General features: G+C 29.9%; 1 pseudogene; it reads right to left on the bottom strand.

Annotated features, from left to right (window-relative positions):
* Positions 1 to 12,019: 12,019 nt before the first annotated feature.
* On the bottom strand, positions 12,020 to 16,743 carry LOC131632996 (probable ubiquitin-like-specific protease 2B; annotated as a pseudogene).
* Positions 16,744 to 17,331: the final 588 nt, after the last annotated feature.

The following is a 17,331-nucleotide window of genomic DNA, read 5'->3' as shown; positions in this document are numbered from 1 at the left end:
TTGGTTTGTCTCTCTCAGTATGCCTCTGTTTATTAATTTTATATATAAGTTTCAAAGTTTAGTAGAATTTTCTCATTTTATAATTTGTATGTGCAGTTTTGTGTTATCTAAAGTATACAGATATAGGTTATAATGTTATTATTCTCAACAAGGTCTATTGTATTGGATTATTTTCTACTTTTTATGCTTATATCTTATCTCTATTGTAACATGAAAAATCTCAGTTATTCGTTTTCGGCTTTGCAGTTTGATTGGTAGAAAGAAAGATTAAGATGAACATAGCTTTTGAAGATCCTGCAGGTGACTTTACTCTTGCAAAGCTGGAATTGGATTTCAAGAGATTATGGGAGGGGTTTATAGCAGATCTTCATTGAAAAATCAAACAAACCAACTGATTTTGTGTTTGTTAGATATTCATGAAATGAAAAAGGGTTTAATAGAGGTTGGTAATGTAATATAACTGTTTTCACTGCGTGTATATACACATCTAATATTGTATTGAATGCTGCAAGCAAGAGTTTGTTTTGTATAGTCTGGTGTCAATGATCCCCTTAAAGTAAAATTGTTTTTCTGATCCACTTAATAACAAAACCATACTATAAACCCTATTGATGGCTTTTCATCTCTATGAAAGGAACCAATCTCTGCATATGTAGAATACGTCTCGATGAAAAATTATGGACTAACTCCGTCTAAGAGGTTTCTAAGGGATGCAGTAGAAGTTGCTGACTGTGTACAACAATCATCGCCCTTATTCATTTGGAACTAAAACGTTTCATCACTTTATTAATTTTTTTATTGAATTAAATTTATTATTACTAAATGGAAATTAAAATTTTTATTGAATTAAATTTATTATTACTAAATGGAAATTAAAATATTTTATAACTTTTCAATCTGCTTCAAGTTTAATAAACACGTAATTAAATCACTTTATGCCTTTTAATTTTACTTTTTCAAAAGACTGAATCATTTAATATCAATGTTTTTTTTTTCAATGTTCATTATGATTATTATTTATTTAAATAGATTACGTGGGTCTCTAAACATCACACATCTTTTGAATTATTCTCTTTTAACTCCTAATTACTATTTAACAAAAGAAAATCATTATTTAAAAAATCACGATTTACTTAATTATGATTTTTTTTATCTTTCCTTGTGTGTAAAAAAGATATCATTTATAAACTTCAATTAAAAATAAACATTTAATATAATTGATTAAAATCAATTGAATAGTTTATGTAATTGTTAATTTATATAATAAATATTAAAATACCTTTCAAATTGATAAGAATAGATTGGAAATTTAAATAATATTTTTATAACTTCTATTGGAATGTAATTTATTGGCTTTCCTAATATATTGATACATGCATATGTTTACGATAACTGCCAACTGGTTTGATGGGCTTGAGTTATAATGTTTCAAGTTTATTTGTGGAATTTAAATAAATAAAATAAAATAAAATCCAAAAATTCTATCAATGTCAAAATTCACTTCAAGATTATTAGGAACCATTACAAGATCGATTTTATTCACTTCAAAATTCAAATTATTAAACATAAATTTTATCAATATTAATTTTATTTTTCTAAATAATTTTATATTTGATTATAGAATTTAAATTATACACTTGTATTTATTTTAATGAGAATTAAAATTAAACACCACAGAACTTTAAGGATAAAAACCCTAGAACACTTGGAAAAGAAATAAGAGATTATGTTTTCAAAAAGTAACTATGAAATAAAAAAAATATTTAGAGAGAAGAATAACAAAATATTTGATTTTTCGGAGTTGAAATCTCATGAAATTGTAACAAATAACATATACACAGCAAGTACTTTAACTATTACATGAAAAAAATTAGAAAAAGATTGTAACAAATTCAGCTTTCAATATTTTCGAAAAAAGATCGAAATTTTTTTATCGGAAGGAAGAATGTTGTTGTGGAATGCATCATAATTGGAATCAAGAATTTCTGAATGACAAGAAGGAAAGTGATTCATCTTTATAATATGTGATTTTGAAAGAGCTGAACGGTAAATTCGAAAGACTGAATGGATGATTCGCGCACATGAAAGAAATAAAAAGTGGTGAATGGATTCTTCACATTTGGTCTTCATATATACTTTTATTATTATTTTTAATTTATTTTTTAATATTTTTATCTAGCAATTACTTTTTTACTAAAAACATAAGATAATCATTTTAAATATAATTAAAACAAAATATTTAGTTTGACTTTTTAAATTTAGGTAAACATTAATTTTATTCTGATAGAATAATTTTCAAAAAGTAAATACTTTAATTTTATTAATTTATTTATCAAATACATTTTTCCATGTTTTTTAAAAACAACTTTTCAAACCGATGCTATTCGTGTTTGTTATTTAGGAAACTAGCACAAAGGCGTGTGTGTACAAAGGACTAGAATAAATACATTTCAATCATATAAAGAAATAAATTTATAATTGCAAAACACAAATTAATTCTTAAATAAATAAAAATATCAATACACCGTCAAAGTTAAAATAGAGCGAAATGTAATAAATAAATGACATTATCCATGAACCATAGAAGTAAAGAGGTTTAAGGATCACAAAACAATTTTATATAACATATTTGAAAAATAAATTAAAATTTTATATAATCTTTAGATGTCGTAATATGGCTTTTATCTCTAAAATCGGGAAAATATATCCTATATTTACTCTAAATAAGTCTGGTTGGAAAAAAAAGTATTCATAATTTTAATATGGCCTATTTTTTTAATTTTAAAAAATATATTAATTTTTAGCACGGGGAGATGGAAGTATTGGCTAACAGCAGTTTATGCTATGAATCATCTTGAACAGAGGCAAAAGCTTTGGAGAGACATTGAGGATATCTACAGAAATCAGCAGGGTCCATGGTTGTCAAACTCGCGAGTAGACTCGTAAACTCGTACGAGTTTATAAGTCTGGGAAGCAAAAACGAGTAGACTCGCGTATAGAACCGTTTTTCGATATACTCGAGTAAACTCAGGTAGACTCGCAAAAACTCGTATAGACTCGCGAGTCTATGACGAGTTTATAAGTTTTTTTGGATATTCCTTTTTTTGAAAAAAAAACCCAAATCCCCAAGAGAAATTATTTTTTAAAAAAGAAAAACCCTTATTTTATTGCTTGTATGACAATTAACGACATGTATCTCCTAGTCTCTTCTTACGATAAAGTTTCTTCTTCCCTTCATCGACGGTGTGGTCGCGTTTGTCCATCTCTAGTTGTGTTTGTGTTTATGGCCGTAAATGAATAATTTGTTGTGTAAGTTCTCTCTTATATGTTTCACTTAGATGCATCTTTGTATGTTCTTTTGTGTTATGTTTTCTTCTATAAGGATGATGCACCATTTCATTTCAATTAAATTCAATGATCGCTAATCCCCATGTATCAATTTAAACATGACAAAAGTGTTTAGAAGATTTATGATTTACGACAAAAATTTTTTTTATCTGTTTGACAATAATGCATTGCTCATATGAATTTTGTTCACAAATTTTACTAATTAATTAATTAATTAATTAATTATTAATAGTTATAAAGAATCTGCATGTAAAGTGTTGTAAGGATGTTTGAAACCATTGGCAAATATGTTTTATATTTATTTTTTTTGCTTTATGTTGTATCCAATTAAGAAGAAATAATACTTTAAGTCTTTAACTATATATTTTTCTATTTTTTTATGTTCTATTATTGAGTTTGTTTTGTTAAGAAATTTGTTAAGGAGTGTGAAATTTTAAGTTGTGATGTTAATTGATGTTCTATTATGTACGTTTGAGGCATATATGAGGTATTTCCCATTTATAAATATATGTGTTTCATATATGTCACTTACAGGTTTCTGAAAGTCACTTTAAATTTTTCATAAACTTGTACGAGTTTGCGAATCGAGTCTGCGAGTTGAGTCTATGGACCCTTTACGAGTGTGAGTAGACTCGCGAGTCTAGCAACCTTGGCAGGGTCCTTGGTGTGTGATTGGAGATTTTAACAATGTTTTAAGATGCAATGATAGGCTTGGAGGCAAACAGGTTTATGAGCATGAATATAGAGATCTCTGCAACATGATGAAGAATATTGGGCTGTATGAGATGGATAGTATGGGAGATCACTACACTTGGACTAATAAGCAGCAGGACAATGCTATCTACTCGAGGATAGATAGAATTATTGGGAACACTGACTGGATGCAGCAGCACATGGACTATAACCTCACTATTATGGCCCTTAGTGTGTCTAATCATTCTTTGTTATGTCTGAGAGAGAATATAAATAGAGGTATCCCTAAATATCACTTCAAATTTAGAAATTGTTTGGTAGATATGGAGGTCTATAGTAACATTGTGGCCAGGAGTTGGAATGCCCCTATGTCTGGTAGACCTATGTATGTTGTGTGGAAGAAAATGCTGAGACTTCAGCCTCAGTTGAGAGCCCTTGGTAAACCTCTTGGAGATGTTCAACAACATATTATCAGATTGAGGAGTTAACTAAAGAATGCCCAGGATGATTTACTTCGTGACAAATTGAATGCTGAAAAAATTGAGAATGTCAAATGGTGTACAGAAGAGGTAATTAAGTGGCAAGAAATTGAGGAAAAAGATCTGCAGCAGAGAGCTAAAGTGCAGTGGATAACACTGGGAGATGGTAATAATAAGTACTTTCATGCCTCTCAGAAAGGTAAAAATAAAATGAAGGCCCTGAATATGTTGCAAAATGAGAATGGTACAATGCTGGAAACAAAGGAGATTGAAGATGAGATTCTAAAGTTCTACAAGAGCCTAATGGGGACTGCTGCTACTAATCTGGATGGGATTGACATCTCAGTTCTTAGAAGTGGACCTCAATTGTCCAATACCCAGAGAGACTATCTTATTGGCCCTATTGGAGAGGAAGAGATTGAAAAGGCTATGAGGAGTATTGGAGATCTTAAGGCCCCTGGCCCTGATGGTTATGGTGCATCTTTCTTTAAGAATTCTTGGAATGTGGTGAAGTATGATGTTATTAGAGCTATACAAGATTTCTTCATAAATGGAAGGATGTATAAAGCTGTGAATTGTACTCTTATTTCTCTTATCCCTAAAAGTAAGGATGCAAAGAGGATTAGAGATTATAGGCCCATATCCTGCTGTAGCACTCTGTACAAGATTATGTCCAAAATCCTTGCTAAGAGAATGGCAACAGTTTTACATAGCATTGTGGATCAGAACCAGGCAGCTTTTGTGCCAGGTCAAATCATACACAATCATATTTTGCTGACTTATGAGCTTTTGAAGGGATACAACAGAAAAAGTGGTACTCCTAGAGTGATGATGCAGGTTGACATCCAGAAAGCTTATGACACAGTTGACTGGAAAGCTTTGGAATGTGTGATGAAAGAAATAGGTTTCCCGAGGCAGTTTGTTGAGTGGATTATGGTGGCTGTCACGACTGTATCCTATAAGTTTAACATTAATGGTGATTACAGTGAGACCATGATGGCAAAGAGGGGTCTCAGACAAGGAGACCCCATCTCTCCTCTCCTCTTTGTCATAATCATGGAGTATTTGAATAGAGGGCTTAAGAGATTGCAAGCTAATCAAAATTTTAAGCACCACTCGAAATGCAAGAAGATTAATCTAACAAACTTATGTTTTGCAGATGACTTTCTCCTTTTCACAAGAGAAGATTCTGAATCAGTGATGTTGATGCTGCAAGCTTTTAATAACTTCTCTAATTCAATTGACCTTAAGGTGAATCCTTCCAAATGTCATATCTTCTTTGGTGGAGTTGATAGGGAGAAGAAGGATCAGATTCTTCAGTTGACTAAGTTTGAAGAAGGGAAATTCCCTTTCAGATACTTAGGGATCTGTCATACCCCGAAATTTGCCCATACTATTTCCTTTGTTCAAACTCAGATCAAAGTTCAAAGATTAAAGACACCCCTCCTAAAATAAAGGCTCAAAGAAACTAGGGTTGCTATTTCCTGAAGAAAAACAATGAAACAAAAGCTCCAATGCACCTCATATGGTTTATGATGTTTCAAACTACCTCCATGACAAAATTCAGGGCTCAATTCAAAGAGTTGATCACTCAATTACTCAAAAAAAGTCAACAGTCGACTGATTTGACCTAAAAGTCAACTGTGGTTAAAGTACAGTCAAAACTCCTGATTTTTTGTCAACATCCTTATTTAGAAGTATCATTCACCATTTGATCAGAAATCAACAGATTCAAAAGTTTCTAAATTAGGGTTTTCATAGGAGAAAGTCAACTGAATTTTGACCAGCCATAACTCCCACATGGAACATCAGAAATTTTCCATCCAAAGCTCATTTTGAAGGAAATTGAATTCTATACAACTTTGTCTCACATGCCAAGTCCAAAAATGCTTCATTTGAGAGATATGGATCAAAATATTATAGGTCCTTTTCAAAAGTCAACCAAAAGTCATCTTCTTCAAAATAACATACAAGGAGCATGGAGAATTATTTTGACATGGGACCAAAAACATTGGTTAGAGGACTCTTCAAGGTTTCTAAAAAGTCCAAGAACTTGGAAAAATGTTGAAGTATGAGGAAATGGAAAGGTGCACAAGTTCACCTATTTTTAAGGGTAGGCATGAAAGAAAAAGGTCCAAAACTCCAAATATTTCCAAATGGGCCTATATTCTTTCCATCCAATCTTCATCTTAAGCCCATGCACACCCCAAGACAAGAGCCTTTGTATTTTTATTTGTCTTGTTAATTATTTTATGATTTTTAATCATTTTTTAAAAATCATAAATTAATTATACAATAATAAATTAATAAAAAGGTCTTATTTGCCTTGATTCCAATCAAATATATTACATTTATGATTCAATTTTCGTGATCCACAAGATTTGGTTGAAAAATATTGGAATTGAGCAAATTTAGAAAGGATTGAAAACATATTTTCAATCAAATTTCTCAAATGAGCAATCAAGGATTCAACATGCTTACAGGCGGTTTCAGATCCAAACGATTTGTCCATTGAGTTCGTGGAGGTCTGTTTATCAGATCTGGGCAGTCTTTATTATTGTCTAATGCGTTTTGTTGAGTTTTCTTGTTTTTTCAGAATATTCGTTGGGAAAGTCGTAGGAGAATCCGCGGCGATTTTCAGAAGAAAATCCGCAGGTAAACCCTGCCATTAACATGATGAAGATGATGAATAGTAAGTTGGAAGGGTGGACCATGCGTATACCGTTTCTATTGGTTGGTTCAGAATTCAAACCCCTCTCTCTCTTCGCTATTGGACAGTCAACCTGGATGTGGGGTCCGCGCGTGCACTATCCATTAACTCTTTCTTTTTTTATAAGATTTGTTTTATGTGTTATTATCAATTAACGTGAATGGTGTAAGTGGCAGAGTATCAAGAGGCGTATCTACCATGACCTTCCCAGGTTTCGTAACTAATTTTTACCACTTATCTGCTTACGGATCTCATGCATATGGCCAGCACACACTCACGATATACCCTCAGCCAATAGCCCTTGGATGACGCTGGAGATGGATCTAACGCACACAAACCTGTAGCCTACCATGCTCACTCATCAAAGCGTCACACATGACCTTTTCCCAGGTTCTATTTAATTATTTGTATATATTATATCTATAATTATATATATTAATCCTAACTATTTTCTTAGTTTTAACATTTAATTAGATTGAATTAGTTGTATTTAGATTTAATTAAATTGTTTAATAAGGATTAATAATATAATTAACATTAGGATTTTTCCCCGATTATTTTCCCGATTTATGTCGACTTAATTTATTTAATCAACCTTAATTACAAAAATCATAAGAAAACCCTAGAAGATTTTACCAAGGCATTAGGGTTTGTCCAATCCCATTAAGTTTTTAGCCAAAATAATAGAATTTAATTTATTATTCGCTTCGATTAAATTTATTGATCGCGGTGGGTAATAATCAAGTAATTATTTAATTCTTTAATTAAATATAAATTAAAATAACAATTTATTCTGCTAAATGGTTTTAACCAAAGCTATTGGTTACGATGATTAGCATTTTCCCTTTATCAAAATTTGTTATTATTTGTAATCGAATCTATCGATTATGAGGAGTAACGATAATTTAAAATACATCCATTTGCTAAAAGTGATAATCGAATCAATCGATTAGAATTGCCAGCAATTCTTTATTAATCTATTAATTATGGTGATCAAACGTATTGATCATCGCGGTTAATAGTACAAATTAAACCAGGGTTGTACGCCTAATCCTAAAACACTTCTCAAACCTAAAACATTCAAAACACTTCAAATCAAACTACGGATTTTCATCCTTATTCAAAACTACGATAGGCCATTCAAAAAGCCTTCACACCATATCAAATCAAATTCTAATCTTAAGGGCGTACAACCCTTACCCGAACTACGTTGACTCTGATCCTCCATAAGGAGGTACGTAGGCACTTGGTAACAAGGCGAGTCCCCTTCCTCTAAACTCTAATCATGTTCAAATAATTAGCGTTTAACTCTATTAACTGTCTGTCATCTTTCTTTATTTTAGCCATAAACCTTCATCTTAGATCAAACCTTAGGAAAGGGTTGAAGGTGCCTAACACCTTCCCTCGACCTGATTATAATAATCTTACCCCGATCTCTTAACTGCGTAGGGTTTCCTATTCGCTCTTTAGAATAGGTGGCGACTTTAAAAATCTTAATTTTTAAGGCAGGTTGCTACACCTTGTAGATCAACCCTCTTATCCACCACATTAGAAGTTCAAGTCCACCGTAGCAAACACTACTATTATTCACCGAACGACGCTAGTTCTGCCATGGAATAGTAGCAACATATGTGAGAACTGAAATATGATTCCCGTGTATTTCCATGTTTAGATCTCCTTAGATCTAAAGATCTAGATCTTCTTTCTTAAAAGTTCAAATGTTCATTTCTTGATCTTCTTCCTCAAGTTTTAACTTCCTTTTCAACAGATCCTACTACATATTCATCAAACATGGTGGCATCCAAAGTCATCTGATCGGTTGTTCAAGGGAACATCGCTGACGTAGCTGCTGAAACTACTTAAGATTTGTCTCATCTTCCTCAGAAATGAAAGATGAGACAACACATGATTAGGCGTGCTATTTTAGTTCTTGAAGAAATGAAAGAATAATCCCAGAGTAACCACACCCCTTTGTATCTGCAATCTGTTTTCGGTCAAGAAATGACTATGGCACCAGAATTTAGGGAATAAACCTTTACACATGTTTGAGGGGCCGAGTTCTATTTTATCTATCTTCGCATGAGATTCTTCATTGATAAGAGTTTCCTAGAAGAATTGATCCTTGAAATTCTTCACGTTGTCAGAATAGGTCTCAAATAATTCGGAGACATGCCTCGGATGAATTAAACCTAAACCTTGCACATGATTAGGCGTGCTATTTTGGGTCTTGAAGAAATGAAAGAAGAATCCCACAGTCAACACGCTCATTTATATTCGCATAAATATTAAAATAAAGCTTGATAAACGTCTATCTTAGTTGATGCAATTGCAGAGGAAATGTCATTAAATGAATCATGACACTAATTTTGAAGTCATTAAATGGAACACAGAAGCTCATGAAGGAGATTAAGATGTATGGAAGGGAATGACGCATTTCTCATATTCAATACATAACCTAATGTATCCATATAGTGGAGACACTCCCCCTCCTCATTTGGATGATGGTCCCACCTCTGTATAAGCCCAGTTCAAGCCACCCTTGCATGCGAAAGCAGAGACTATCGCCAAGGGGTCCAATTCCACCCAGTCGGTCAAAATGTCTCTGTATGCCTTCTGAAGCATAGTTTACATAGTGTTCATAGAAAAAATTAAAAAGGATACACGTGCAAATAATGTGGAGTAAACAATCAAGCTCAAACACAAGCCCTCCCATCAAAGGGTGTCAAAAGCTGGGGAAATATTTCAAAAGTAAAGCAAATGTATCGAAAACACTAACTTGAAAAACCTAAAGAAGAGGTGAAAATAAAAAGTAAGATATTGGCTTTATCTTGATAAATAAGGTTGATTTCTTATGCATGTTAAGTACTAAGAAGAAAATATCACAAATGAGCTTAACTAGTAAGCAGAAACAACAAAAAATGTGATAAACAATTATGTTTGATGGTAGGAATAAGTTTTGTGGCATGTCACTGTTGGTGCTTTTATTGGCTGATTGGCATCTATGTTTGACTAAAACATAATAGCAGCAAAACATAATACAATGTGTAAGTCTTGCAATTATAAAAGAACAAAACAGGTACAAGCAAGATGTTATATGGAATGTCATGACTTCAACCATGACATCGCGCCTGCAGAACTGGAATGAAAATTCAGTTTGATTCTCAACAGATACAAAATGATCAAGTCAGAATATTGAAGAATCATATCAGAAGATTCATATTCAGCAGTTTCTAATTTAGGAGATAATATTAGACATGGTTCTTTATAGATTATGGACTAAACCCAAAGTGTGCAACATGTTACTGCTTTGTTGATAGAGTAGTTTGGGTTTGAGGTCGTTTTTTGGTTGTTTGGTTGTTGTGGGCTGGATCTTTGGATCACCTTGTAGTTATTCGTTTTTGGTTATAGCTAAATTAATTTTCCCAAAAAATAAAGTATTTAGTTGAATTAAATAACCTAAATCAAAAACTAAATACACAATATAGTTCAACAAAACATTTTTAAAATGCATAACTGCCGCATTTCCACCGCATTCACAGGTAATGGCAAAAAGTTGAATGCTTGGGTTGATTATGAAGATGATTCACAATAGACTTTGAAAGTTAGGTTAAACTAATTGAAAAAAAAAACAAATCTTCAAACCCAATTGTTTCACATGACATTGATTTGTATAAGATTTGGGGTAATGAACATGTGTTTATGGGTTTGGAAGTTTTGATAATTCAGAAGATTGTATTATGCATTTTTAGGTTTGAAAGGTTTGAAATTTTAGAAGAAAGAGTTTGTGTTTATGGGTTTCACATAACAAGAATAAAAAACCTAAAAACAAAAAACCAGAAGAATGGGTTCTAGGTTAATGACACTTATGCATTCTATATTCACCTCTTTCTCATCCTCTTTCTTTATTGTCTTTACTAATTTATTTTTTTTAAAATTATTTTTTAGTTGTAAATAAGTTATTGGTGATGGATTAGTGTGGTGGTGGTTGAAGAATGACCAGATTTCAATTGAAATGTGGATGGTAGTTTGTTTCTGTGTGAATGAAAAATGATCAAACCATAATTTAATTAAAGTGAATTGATTTTTGCAAAAGGATTAGCGTGGTGGTGGTTGAAAAATAATTAAACAGTAAATTTATGAATGCAACGAATTAACTTTTGCTAAATTCTTTAACGTGCCCAAGAACTCAATAGGATGATAATTCAATGGTTTAAATTCTACCACTAATAAAATTAAATAAATTTTGTTTAAGTTTATATGATAATTTATGTTAATTTAATTTAGTTTAAGTTATTTTTGTAAAAGTATAATAATTTTTATTATTATTAAACTAAAAAATAATTTTAAATGACATGTTAATTTGATTTCAAAAATATATTAAAAATTAAAAAAATAATTGGATAAATCTTAAAATAACTTAGTGTTGACACGTCACCAAACCGGGTGTCACATTTTTAAAATAAGGCCCAAATTCGAGAGTGCACTAAAATCCAACAAAAAAACTTATTTAGGAATAATATCAAAGTTCGTAATTAATTATTTATTTTTGTATATAAAATGATTTATGCATTACCATGCTTGAAGAATCATGAGATCTAATAACTCTTACATAAATGAGTGTGTTAGAGATTAAAAAAAAAAAACACTGTATTTTTTCCTAATAAATGAATAAAAAAGACTTTACATAATGACTACTTATTGTTACTATTTTCATGTTAAAAATGAAAAACCTAGAAAAGTTATTCAAACTCGGTGAAGGTAAAAGAAATCACGGTTCCATCACTTCCACCTAGGTAGAGGCATAAGTTGCCTCTTTTTTGCAGGTCGCTCCACCCAAGGACAAGTTTTCATATCTTCGATAATTACGAACATCATTGTCGATGACCTTGTTATCTACTGCATGTATAACTTGATTTAATTGTAAAGTTGGTGTCCCTTGATAGAACAAGTCATGGTACCAATACTTGTTGCCAACAGACTTAATATTTGATATCTCTACACCATTTGAACCATGCGATGAACAACTTGATTGAGGTAAAATTGTTGTCTCTTCCTGTAAAAAAATACAAGAAAAAAAGATAAATTAGTAAGTTATTATGAGTTTAGAATTTATCACTTTGCTCCTTTTTGTTGTTTATGCTACCATATTTATTCCCCTAGTGGTTAATTCTATTGACGAAAATCATATTCAAATACTCCCTAGCATTAAAAGGTGATTTATTTGGATGAAAATCATGCAACTCGTAAGAAATTTGAGCAAATATAATAGAATAAATATAAAGATATTTAAGTGTACGGTGATAAACACTACGTAATATTACACTAATAATACCGTTTGTGATTTGACTAATCACAAAAAAAAAAAAAATTGTTGTATAATTAGCTTACAAAATATAATTTTAATAAGTAGATATATTGGTATCATCGTGATATTTTAAGTTTTAACGCGTAAATTATCTAAGGATTTAACAACAATGTGACAACTATTATTTGAACTTAGAATAATAATATCATAGAGGCAATTATTGCTAGCAATAACAAATTAAAAATAAAAATAATATTAAATTCAAAGCCATATAACATCATAGTCAAACATAAAAAAAAATAAAGAGATGCATGCTAATAGAAATATCAAAAAAGTTTTAAAATGATACAAAGGAGACATATATGGTATGTACCTCTATTTTAATTGTTGAACCATTGAACCAATGATTAGATGACGGCGGATCAAAATATTGACATTTTCCAATGGAGGTTCTTGCTCAAAATTCTCCTTGTAAATTATACTAGAAGCATCGAAAGATGGATCCATTTCTATTCCCTGGTCAAATTGAGAAGTTGTTGCCTCCCGATTGATTAAATTAGACTGACCATCAATCGTGTTATCATGATGTTCTACGCAATGTTGGTCATGATAATTGTCAAGGAAAATGCCTTCATGTGATTTATGATTTTCCACCAATTCAAAGATTAATTTACGAATAATATTTCTCTTGCGATAAGCCTCCTCAGGTGGAAACCAATCCAAATTAAGCTAGAAAATTTAAAAAATTTACTAGATTTAATATTTATAAGCAATCATAGGAGTCATTAAGGATTTACTATGAATTGAAATATTATAAAGTAAAAAATAAATTATGTTTTGACATAATGAAAAATAGTTTTATGTAATTTAAATGATTTTATAATAAGTCAAATATAAAAAATACTTACAAAGTTGGAGAACTTGGTTATTTTTAATGGATTGAAATTAAATGGAGCTTCAGCCAAGAATAGCTCTAAGTAATGAAGTAAAAAGATGCCACAATCATATGAGTTTTCCTGTTGTGGTACCTATGACACACATTTAATCTCAAAATATTAGTAAAAGCACCATCAAATTAAGAAAACAAAAAAGTGTTCCTGAATAAATGAACTAACCATCTGCCAGAGATAAGTAAGAAAAAACTAAACATAACAACAATGTATGAATAAATAATAATTTTTTTCTTTTTCTAGATAAATTTGATATTTTTTAATTGGAAATTCTTTAGTAAAATAATTTTAACTCAAGAGGACAGAATTTGGTCTCAACTAAGAAATTTATGGCCAAGTACTGATATAAATAATGCATGTGATAAATAAATAAAATATGTTTTTTTTTTTAAATCACGTGTAAAATATTACACTTTTAAGTTTACTTAATTCCCAAAACATAATACATATATTCTATAAAAATTAATTGGTTCAAATCTAACATAAAAAGAAAAGACTCACATTCATAAATAACTATAAAATATAATTTTGCTATTGAAATATTCCACTTTCATAATAGTTTTCTAAATGGTGTGAAATTTATTTTCTAGAAAATAAAATTGAAAAAAATTTAAATTTAACAAAAAAGATATTTAAAGAAAAAATTTTCCTTTAATAATATTCTAACATTTTACAAAAATGTAAGTAAATAATACCTCAATTGAGAGAAAAAGCATATTCAAGAATTTTGATGAGAGATCTTCTCCACATGTTTCTTTCTTCCTTTCTTTCCATTCTTCCCACAAATAAATGTCAATTCAACAATATGAATCAATATTACACTTATCGAGTTATTCTTTTAAATTGAGAATACAAACAAAGATAAAGAGTAACAAAAATAGCTGACAAAATAAACACTAATAATCAAAAGAAGAGAAAAAAAGTTTAGACTTTAGAGTTTAAAATTCAATTTCAATGTGAAAACTAAATAAGCATACCCATATCACACAAGGCTATAAATTAGAAGTTAAAACATCGATCACACGTAAAAAAAAATTATATTCTAATTACTAAGTTCTATTGGATGTCATGTGATTATGAGGCAACAATATTAATACTTAGTGGATCTAAAAGCTTTGTATATTATTAAAAAAAATAGTGCAAAAGAATTAGAGAATAACAAATATAAATTCGAAATGTAGCTTAACAAAAAATGAACGAGTACTTATAGGCTATAACTAATGCTTGGCATGTGAGATCATCTTCTAACGAAAAAAGTACATCCATAATAAGACAATTTGGAAGAGAAAAAAATGTAGTGACATGAGATTGAAGTGTATGGTTAAGAAATTCAAAATACCTTCGCACAAGGTCTTTTATATCACTATGATATCCCTTTATTGAATCCAAGTGCAATATGCAGGGTATCCTAAGTGCTTTTTCAATATCTCTTTCTGAAATATGAATCATAAAATAATCTTTGAGAAAAAAAATTTTGTTTAAGAGAAGTGATTTGATATGTAAAATTAAAAAACTCACCATTAATATTAAGCACTTCAGCAGGATGACAAATTACTATTAAGCTCCAGTGAAGACTGCAATCATGGCCAAAATTTTATTGTAATAAAAACATCAATACATATACTAACAACAAAGTGAAGAAAGAATTTGATAGTTACTTACTTGAAGTTCACTGGTATGAAAATGTAATCTTTTTCAAACAGATTTACTTTTCTTGTCCATTTACGAACACGTAGAAATGCTGATTTTCCATCACAAGCATTGGGTGGAATTTTGTCCATATCAGCCAACTTTCGAAAGAAAAAACTATTGAAAAAATGGAATCGATCCTTTTCATTCTCTTGTAACTTATTCTTCAAGTATCTGTCCAGATTGAGACATTTGAAAAATTACAATGTTTATTGCAATCAAATTATAATGTTTATTAGAATCAATATTAAGAGTTTTTTTAACATTTTTTTAGAAGTGCACTATAATTAATTATAAATTTACATATTTAAAAGATAACAATTGAACAATAAGGGGAAAAAATGTTTAATCCATGATTTGCAATAAGAGAATAAAAACTAAATACAAACAAGAAAGACATAAAAATATGTAAAAATTATTAAAAACATATTATTAACGAAGGAACAAACAAAAATCTAGGTAAAAATATAACTTTCAAAAGGAAAGAAATACATATATAAACTTACATAGTGTAAAAGTCGATAATCGTATCATTGATATATGTTTTTGGCTGTAATAAATCAACATCTTTCTTACTTAGAGTTATAGCATCTGAGTCCCCTTTTGGATAGACAAATTCCTCAAATATCTAAAAAATAAATAAAATAAAATGTTACGTCATAAAAATATAGAGTTAACAGATATCCAAATTATCCTTATATTCAACCAAAAAATATTGTGATGCATAAATGATAGGCTTTGTTAAAAATTAATGTATGACAATTTTTTAGCATATTTCTCTAGCAAGTTATAAACAATATAAGTAAACAAAACTAAAAAGAATTACAAAAAGATTAAAACTAATGACATTGATATCTTTAAGGAAAAATAAAATGCTAAGTCAATGTTTATATCTTATGTGAAAGGATTATATATATTAATATATGAAGAATTACCATGTTGGAATTGCTTGTGCAAGAACTCCATCCAGAGTCATTCAATGAAGCTGAAATTTATCATAAAATAAATTTTCAATTTTAAAGTTGATGTATAACATGTTAGAAAAATACAAGTTAATAAGAATCTAGGTTTACCATATAGTGAATCATATGTTGCAATATTAGATACATTACTAGATTGAGTATTTCCAGACATGTCTTCATTAGTAACTTCTGTATTAATGTCAACAAATGGAATCTGCAAAAAAAAAAAAAATGAACATAAATAAGCCATTTATTAAACCTGTAGTTTAGAATATAAACTCACAAATAGAAGTTAGACTACACTAAATTTTACCTGAGTTGACGGTAACAAAGACACATCATCATTGATATCTTCTATCATATGTTCAATATGATTTTTATAAGGTGACCAATTTAATAGTTTAGCAGCTTCCAACTCACACTTCTTTTTGTTATCAAGCATGTTTTCCCATGTGATCCAATCCATCCCAAAATTAAAGTTACCGCCAAATCCGTCAACATCAATGCCAGAAATATCAGCAAAATCATTTACTTTATCTACATGGAGAATTATAAATGTCAAAATTCTATCAATGTCAAAATTCACTTCAAGATTATTAGGAACCATTACAAGATCGATTTTATTCAATTCAAAATTCAAATTATTAAACATAAATTTTATCAATATTAATTTTATTTCTGTAAATAATTTTATATTTGATTATAGAATTTAAATTATACACTTGTATTTATTTTAATGAGAATTAAAATTAAACACCACAAAACTTTAAGGATAAAAACCCTAGAACACTTGGAAATGAAATAAGAGATTATGTTTACAAAAAGTAACTATGAAATAAAAAAAATATTTAGAGAGAAGAATAACAAAATATTTGATTTTTCGGAGTTGAAATCTCATGAAATTGTAACAAATAACATATACACAGCAAGTACTTTAGCTATTACATGAAAAAAAATAGAAAAAAATTTGTAACAAATTCAGCTTTCAATATTTTCGGAAAAAAGATCGAAATTTTTTTACCGGAAGGAAGAATGTTGTTGTGGAATGCATCATAATTGGAATCAAGAAATTCTGAATGACAAGAAGGAAAGTGATTCATCTTTGTAATATGTGATTTTGAAAGAGCTGAACGGTAAATTCGAAAGAGTGAATGAATGATTCGCGCGCATGAAAGAAAGAAAAAGTGGTGAATGG

The sequence above is a fragment of the Vicia villosa genome, unplaced genomic scaffold (assembly GCF_029867415.1).
Source record: "Vicia villosa cultivar HV-30 ecotype Madison, WI unplaced genomic scaffold, Vvil1.0 ctg.001062F_1_1, whole genome shotgun sequence".
Lineage (NCBI taxonomy): Eukaryota > Viridiplantae > Streptophyta > Magnoliopsida > Fabales > Fabaceae > Vicia > Vicia villosa.
This window is presented reverse-complemented; position numbering and strand designations above follow the sequence as displayed.